The sequence below is a fragment of the Tachypleus tridentatus genome, chromosome 3, assembly GCF_004210375.1.
Source record: "Tachypleus tridentatus isolate NWPU-2018 chromosome 3, ASM421037v1, whole genome shotgun sequence".
Lineage (NCBI taxonomy): Eukaryota > Metazoa > Arthropoda > Merostomata > Xiphosura > Limulidae > Tachypleus > Tachypleus tridentatus.
Genome location: NC_134827.1, coordinates 109,984,898 through 109,993,382, shown reverse-complemented (window position 1 = coordinate 109,993,382; position 8,485 = coordinate 109,984,898). Strand labels below are relative to the sequence as shown.

General features: G+C 33.5%; 2 long non-coding RNA genes across 3 annotated transcripts; one reads left to right on the top strand and one right to left on the bottom strand.

The window, feature by feature from the left end:
* The first annotated feature begins 530 nt into the window (after positions 1–530).
* On the top strand, positions 531–2,564 carry LOC143247740 (uncharacterized). Its single transcript, XR_013026688.1, has 3 exons — positions 531–1,005; positions 1,894–1,982; positions 2,325–2,564. It is a non-coding gene; the product is annotated as an uncharacterized LOC143247740 (long non-coding RNA).
* Positions 2,565–2,806: 242 nt separating this feature from the next.
* LOC143247741 (uncharacterized) lies at positions 2,807–7,898 on the bottom strand. 2 transcript variants are annotated; one of them, XR_013026690.1, is made up of 3 exons: positions 7,262–7,892; positions 4,217–4,452; positions 2,807–3,835 (listed from the first exon to the last, which is right to left on the bottom strand). It is a non-coding gene; the product is annotated as an uncharacterized LOC143247741 (long non-coding RNA). The 2 variants fall into 2 exon arrangements; XR_013026691.1 differs by lacking the exons at positions 2,807–3,835; positions 4,217–4,452 and adding an exon at positions 5,027–6,806 and having other exon boundaries at positions 7,262–7,898.
* Between the last annotated feature and the right edge of the window lie 587 nt (positions 7,899–8,485).

Here is an 8,485-nt window from a genome sequence, read left to right as displayed (position 1 = left end):
TCATTGTTGAGTATTGTTCAGAAACTTTTATCTGTTGAAGTACCCTTTAGTGTCAAACCAGTTCATTGTTGAGTATTGTTCAGAAACTTTTATCTGTTGAAGTACCCCTTAGTGTCAAACCAGTTCATTGTTGAGTATTGTTCAGAAACTTTATCTGTTGAAGTACCCCTTAGTGTCAAACCAGTTCATTGTTGAGTATTGTTCAGAAACTTTTATCTGTTGAAGTACCCCTTAGTGTCAAACCAGTTCATTGTTGAGTATTGTTCAGAAACTTTTATCTGTTGAAGTACCCCTTAGTGTCAAACCAGTTCATTGTTGAGTTTTGTTCAGAAACTTTTATCTGTTGAAGCATCCTTTAATGTCAAACCAGTTCATTGTTGAATTGATGGTTGTTATTTACATGACAAAGGCAACCTGGACAGTTTTAAATATAGAGACATAAAATTAATTCAGGTATTTACACCACAAATTCACTGTTTTATATGATTCATAATTGTTTAAGAATAGAAGTAATTCTCTCCATCTACCAACAGAGGGAGTTTATTAAAAAAACATTTTTAAAAGTGATTATCTTGAAAAAGTAATTTGTTTAAGAGGAATTGTGTTTCATCAGATTCTGTTGTCAACACTGATATAAAGCCATTTTTAACAGTTTTTGGTCGATATAGGAGCCTCTACCAGAAATCACAGAAAGGTTGGGGACTTGGAATATACCTCTGTTAAATATATTTTCACACTATTTTTTTTTCTTTCTAAATGTATTTGAGGTCAGTTGTCTATTGTTTACTACACTATACTATATTTAATGGGTACTGTAGCCACATATGACTTATCTTGTTTTTAGTCTGACTCATTGGGTTCTGTCTAATTATTTAGAATATATCTCCAGTATCACACATGGCTACAAGTTCTCTGTGGGTCTGTTGTTGGGGTTATTGTAGCTACAGCTTGGTTTGGAGTCACACAGTTTCTACTGACCCCCCTGTTTCCAGTTATTATGTCATGGTAAGTTTTGCTAACACCATTATGACTTCTCCCTTTTAATTAACTAAAATTACACTCGTAAACAGACATTTATTTGTTAACAAAGAGAATTGAGACTGTAACAGTTATTGCTTGTACCAACCTGAACTTAAGAATCTAATTTCATCTTTTCCATGACGTTAGATTTGTGGCTGTTAGTTTTGTCTTTATAGGAAGTCATTTGGTACAGTTATTAAGATTATATTGAAACAAAATTACAAACCATTCCTTTGTAAGGTGCACATACATATGATGAGTGAATTCAGTAAATATAACAAGCTGAAAGTAGTCTATCTTTTTCTGAAAACCCTGTATCTTCATACAAGGTATTTTTCTGTTTGATAATTGCATATAATTTATCAAGTTTTTATTAGCTATAATTTTAATATTGTACATGCAATTTCTTATAAATCCATGAACCTATACATACGTGATATAAATAAAATAAATGCATTGTTTTTAGTCTTTCGTATTCGATAAAGTTTCGATATTTTCAGAGAACACAACCTTTATTGTTAACTAGATATCTGACGTGTCGACCAGTATTAGTGTTAGCTAGCTATTCAACTTGAATATCAGATGTTGATAATTACATGTCTGTCTAACGTAAGAACGTAGATATTGTGTGAACTCGGTTGTTTTATCATTACTGTCAATAACTTTAATCAGTTGTTAACAGTACTTACAGTGGTCATGTTTTGTTCCCTTCTAAACATTATTTGCATAGAAACTTGTGGAAGTAAGGCTACTGTTAAGTTGTTTGTAAATATATTGAAGTCTCTACATAAATAACTGTTTCATAAAATATCTTAGTTAACCAAGAAGTGAAAGATTTTTAGAACAGTTTCTACACTGTTTTATCGTTGTCAGGCCACTTAGCGAGTTCCTGATGATAAGAGACACCACCTTAATCCGAACATCATGTGGTTTGAGTACACGCAACATCGAACCGAGGCTAGGTGAGACAATTGTTTTTTAAGGCTTGTATACAACACACGCACTTCTTGACTCTTGATATTAACTGGTTAAAATAATAAGTAGTTGACGTGTAAGGCGATTGTGTTTCTCAAGCAATGTTGAAGAAAGATCAGTTGATTTATGTTGATCATACAACTTGGTTTATCCTGTTTCTAAACAGAAATGACTAATTTTAGATATAAAAACTTTTACTGGTAAACCCATAAGTTATCTCTTTGTCTTTATACCAATCACTACAGGTGGCGTTGACGTAAGGAACTGTCTGAAATCAGTTTTTAATTAGGGAAAAAAATAATTGTTTACTGTACCTTTTCTGTTTCTAGAGCAAGACAGCGAAAACTTGTTTGAATGAAGTTCCAGTAAGAAACAACTCGTCTGCTCAATCGTGATTCTAATTGCTGTATTTACCGTGTCACAACGTAGGGCTTGTATTTTTATACACTCTGTATCATTAAAGCCTGGAGTACCAAATTTCAAGTGGGAAAATCGACACTGCTTAAATGTACAGTTTTCAATGAACAACAAAACATTAAGTGGATTAAAGTTGTTTTTTTTTGTTGTAATTTCTGTTTCTGTTGGTTAGAATTTTAAGGGAGTGCAGGTGGATGATACAGATTACACGTTGAAAAGAAACACACCAGAAACCCACATCTTAATTCAAAAATGTGTTCTGTTAAAACAAAAACCCAAAATTTAAGTACAGACTTTTAATTTCTCACATTTTGAAGCATAACTTCTTTAACGTAAGGCTTCCATTGCTCAACAAACATTTCAACTTTATTGGAAATCACTTAAGTTGGACGGAAGTGACAAAATATGAGGAACTTGTAGTCATGAACTGTTACTAAAGTCTGAGTAAACAAACACCTTCTTCTACCAAATTTGTATTTTTCATGAACAAGTGATAAACAATAACAATAAGAGCATTTAATAATTTTGGAGGAAGTTCAGGCTGCGAGTCCCACGGTTTGTGAACTCTTGTAGCAAAAAGGAACTCTTTAATTTGGGCCATGGGCTATGCTGTAAGAGTTGGTCAAATCCCACACCTTCATTGAAGTAGGCCAAGATCTGATGGTGATTTCTATTGTCCAGCTATATTTTAGGCTATGATTTAAAAATTAGGAATTATTATACACACACAGTCATTGACTGTGTAGCTTTGCAGGAAATGTTTGAAACAACAAACAAGCACCATTTTGAGAATATAAAAAACAAAATACCCAGCTGTCATTAAAGGTATCCTTTCTGATGATGCATAATAAGTATAAATATACCCAATAATTTATTGTACTCTTTTAAACATCTGTTTATTGATATTTTTTCTGTACAATGAATTACCTACCTGATTTGTTTGTTGAATTTTGCCCAGAGCTACTCTAGGGCAACCTGATTTAGAAGTGACAGGCTAAAGGAAGGGTAAGTCGTCAACACTGCCTATTGCCAGTTTTTTGGACAATGAATAGTGGGACTGTTCAGCGCATTGTGACGTCCTCATGACCAAAAAGGGGCAAGCATGTTTGATAATGTGATTTGAACTCATAACCCACGTGGCAAGAGTGGTGTACCCTAATCACCAGGATATGCTGGGCCTAAACTCGATTGCAAATAAAAATAATAATAGTTACTTTTTATGTCACTTTGTCAATGACAAATTGTTTATTACTGCCATCTAGAAACCTTTTTTTGGTTGATTGATAACCAATCAGAGAAAGAGTTGGACTTGTTACAGTACCTTATTCCAGTTGTTTCAAATATGATGCCATCTTTATCCACCAAACCATACATCACAATTCTGCAAGGCTGGGGTTGGTTCTTGTTCAACACAGGTAATGTGCTACTTGTAAGAAATATCAAAACTTAAAATAAACCAATGAGGAATAACCAAAAAAATTATATGAAAGAAATATACCAGAAAATTAGTAGAAGTCCCCCCCCCTAAAGTTTGTATTTATTGTTTTGTTTAAATCCTTAAACTTTCATAAATCCAGTAGTGGATCGTATTTAAAAAATACAACAACAAATGTTTTAATTGAAAACAGTCAATTTTCAGGTATCTTCCCCAGTAGGTTTAGTGGTAATGTTACAGATTTGCAAGACTAAAATGTGGATTTTAATTTCCCATGTGCAACCCACTGTTATTCCCACCTGAATTATAATTTAAATTGTGATAACCCACAATAAGTATCTCACATTTAAACTTGTTTGTCCAACTTACCAAATGATCTAAATCTTCTTGTAAATCAGTAATATCCTCTTCATAACCAACAACACTCAAGACCTTAACACCATCAGCAAAATATAAGTAATTTATTATCTGTTATTTCATTTGTGTCCTTGATGTAAAAGTCCTGATGTACCCCCGTGTGTAACATTAGTCCAGTTTGACCTCACTCCATTTATAACGACCGTCTGCTCTCTTCCATCCAACCACTCTTCTACTCAATTTTCTTTCTGTAAGAAATATTTTTGTTAAATATTTAAATAAATTTCTTTTAAAATTTTCCACATCTGATTGGTGTCCCTAGATAACTCGGCTGTCCAACTCAAAACACTGATTGGTGTCTCTAGATAATTCAGCTGTCCAACACACAACAGAGCAGTCTTGTCACATCCCTTTAATGTTTTTTGTTTTTTTAAATTGTAACTAAAATATTATTTCTTTACATCCAACAAAACATCAAACAATAATCATGTGTACTCAGATGTCCCACAGTTTCTCCTCTGTCATTTATATATTTATAGTTAACTATAAATCTAATATAGTGTTGTTTGTAGTAAGTTCCTTGAATAATAGGTGAATCGAGTCATCTTGAAAACTTTTCACCCTCATGGTTTGACTCTAAAATTTCTCAACCTGTATGCCTGAAATCAAAATCACCCATAACTATGACATCATTAATAGCTGAAATCTTAATATCACTGTAGGGTTTCTCACTAATTTCATCAGTAACATCTGGTGCTATGTAATAAATTCACACTTTTCTCTTTGTATTCACTAATAGAACCAAAATGGATTCAATCTCTTTGCTATTATCTTTAATATCCTCGACAGGATGCAACTCACACTTTACATATGAAGCCTTTCTTTAATACTGTCTATTAAATAATCTGTAACCATGTATTTCAAAGAAACTTTTGCCACCAAAATCGTGTGTTTACCCATCTTTCATTTCTTCTTATTACATCAAAATTGTCCATTCTTTTGATTGTCATCCGTTTTATTTCTTGTACTCCTAACATTACAACAGTTAAGCCTATTCTTATAACTACTTCTGCACTCATTTCTTGTGCTAAGCCTTTCAATGCCTCATATTTTTACATTTAGTCTTCCTGGCTGTCACCACTGTTTAGTTTAAAATTCCCCCCTACAGCTGAGTTAATATCCTTACCAAACAAGCGAGTCCAACCCTATTTAAATGTAAACCATCCATTTCAAGAACATCTTCTCTTCCACTGAGCTGATCTAACCAGCCTCTCTGCTCATCCTTACATACTAAGCTAAGCCTAGCATTTAACCCTAGTGATGTACTATCATTTCATCCCTATAAATAATTCCTTGACAAAATTAAGTTATGGACTTTTTCTTTAAATGTCTTTATCAACCATTTTTACTTATTAATTAGCTCCTCTGACCTGCCTTTCCCTACATCATTAGCCCGTATGTGCATCTCTTGCTCTGTCAGTTCTGTCCACCACCTGTGCCCCTGAGTAGCACAATATAATTTCCTCCTGTTTTCCCCACAGACTATTCTGTCCACATATCTTGTCAAAGAATCACCTATAGTTAAATCAAAGTCACAAAAGACTGATTAAACAGTTTTCTTAACGTGAGAGTTGAGTGAAATATATTTTATATCAGGGCTCTCAGTGGCCAGTGATGAGAAATGTAGGATTTAAGGTGGTGTAGGCCTTGGGGCTGAACCCCTTTTTGTCCTTCCCTAAATACACCACTGGTGGTAAACTCAAGAGCTTCCAAATCTCAAATTTCTGTGCAGAAAACCTGCTTTTAGTCATAAAATATAACAATTCACAGAAATACGTTTATCCACAAAACAGCGTTGTTTTCATAACTGTTTATAACCGGCGAGCTCACTGGACCAATTGTTACTAAATTTGGGATATTTTATTAGGCTACATTGAATAGCATGAAAATAACTTTATCATAATTTTGAAAACATAATGGTTACCAGAGTAGAACTTTGTACTGGCAGTAATTTTCTATTTAATTTTGTAAATTACCTTATATTTTCCTATAATAATAATAAAAAACTATATTAATTAACACAAATTGTTGTATCTCATTAACACTCATTAAATGAAATGGCCATTTCATTTAAATACAAATTTATTAGCCTAATATTAATAACCTTTCAAGTTGCTCTGGGGCCTATTAGGCCCCACTTTTCGTAGGAGTGTTAAGAGAAGCCAAGGAATTTCCCGTCTACTAGTTTCCATTATCTTGTACTATTTGAAAATAAAACTTCACTGGATTGTTTAAGATATTTTTAAGTGGTCTCTTTACTACTTTGACTAGAAATGCTCTTTTGGTTTCGAAGTTTGCACAAAACTACACGAGGGTTGCCTGCACAGGTTGTCCCTGATTTAGAAGTGACAAACAGCTAGGCAGCACCATCCACTGCAAACTCTTGGGCTACTCTTTTACTAACGAATAGGGGGATTGACTGTCACAGTATAACGCCCCCACTGCTGAAAGGTCGAGCATGTGTGGTACGGTCGCAGGATTGAAACCTCAAATTACGAGTCGAACGCCTCAACCCACCTGGCCATGCCGGGAACATCGTCCACTGAAAACCATTTCTGAACTCTTAAACTGTTAGATTAACAGATAAATCCATAAAATACAAAACGAATTAAAGTACTTTTTTTGGTAGAATTTTATAGGGTACTTATACAGATTTACCCAGTAAAGAAATAGTTTTTTATATGATAAAAAACATGTTACATATTGTAAACATTATATTTTTATAATTACACGAGTTTTCTATATCTCAAGCCTGATAATTCCGTCATTTGCTAAAATTATCCATTGAAAAATTAATAAATAATTTACATCACAAATTTATGGCGAGTCGCGTTTATATTAGAATCATATGTACTACAATAAACTTGTGTAATTGTTATGCCATTGAAAACATTCTAACATTATGATAAAATAAGGTAATGGTCCTTTAGTTACACGACTACAAATGAATGCGTTTCTAACACTCGATATATTACTAGGGAAATTCTGTTTAAGTACCTTTAAAACTGACGGAAAGTGTATTTAAAATGTGCAAACTGAGCTATTTGCACTGGGGGGTTTATCACTCTTGTTGAATTATTACACAATGCCGACGAGAAATCCCCCACTCCATAGACCGTCGAGGGAAATCCAGGATTAGTTTTTGTATGAACTTTGGTTGACACATAACGTCTTCAAACAGACGATAAGTTCTATTGTTCGTAACTTCAAAATTTAAACGAACAAGTCTTAGCCATTTTTTAATATTTCAAATTACTGCTTAATCCTATTCAATCATTGGCTGTAACTATTTACAAAGTTGAGTTTCATCAGTTGTTCAGACCAGGTGATGTAAACATAAGAAAGGGAGTACAAATGACTCACTCATCATAATTCTTAGGCACTGGAACCTCAAATATTACACTTGGAGTTATTGATACCTGCCAGGCTTATTTGTTGACGAAGTTTACCAGAGTCGACTTTTCCATTATCTTCTGCGTGCCTCAAATATCGCTTGTGTCCACTTCTGCCTTTCTTAAGCATCGATTAACTAAGTTCTACACTTGGTCAGTCTGTAAAAATCGAATCTATGTACTAACTTCGCAAACCTCGAGCGAGACGAAGGAAGATTGAATGATCTTTAAGCACACCTGGTGTTTAATAAATTCCCTAGAAATTAATTTTTCATCAAAATAACTGCTAGAATTTTGATGGCTTTTCTCGAAAAAAACATAATTTGAGAAGTAAAATCACGTTAATTACGTGAGAAACAAAACACGAATCACCACGTTTTTCATGGATGATATTTGTTAAGAAATATTAACCTTATACTTTTAGATGGCTAAAATGTTTTTCCCTATTTTGTCTAAAGGAAAAATTATTCTGAGACATGCAGAAATTAAAATTAACATTTCGTTTTTTTTTTCTCCACGATTTCAATGAAATACATGTTACAAAATATTAATTTTAAAATATTTTCAGTTAAAAACTGTTAATCACAACATAATTATTTGTACTTAAATTTTGAAATTTAATTTGTGGATGCGCATTTGACAACTGAATGGTGTGAAAATAATAATATTGAAAAATGCCATTCTATAACGGTTCCCTGTCACACCATATATACTCTTCCTTTCAGCTGTAGGGGCGTTGCAATGTTAGGTCAGTCCCACTATACGTTGATAAAGGACTAGCCTAAGAGTTGGTGATGGGGGGTGATGACTGACTGCTTTTCCTCTATTT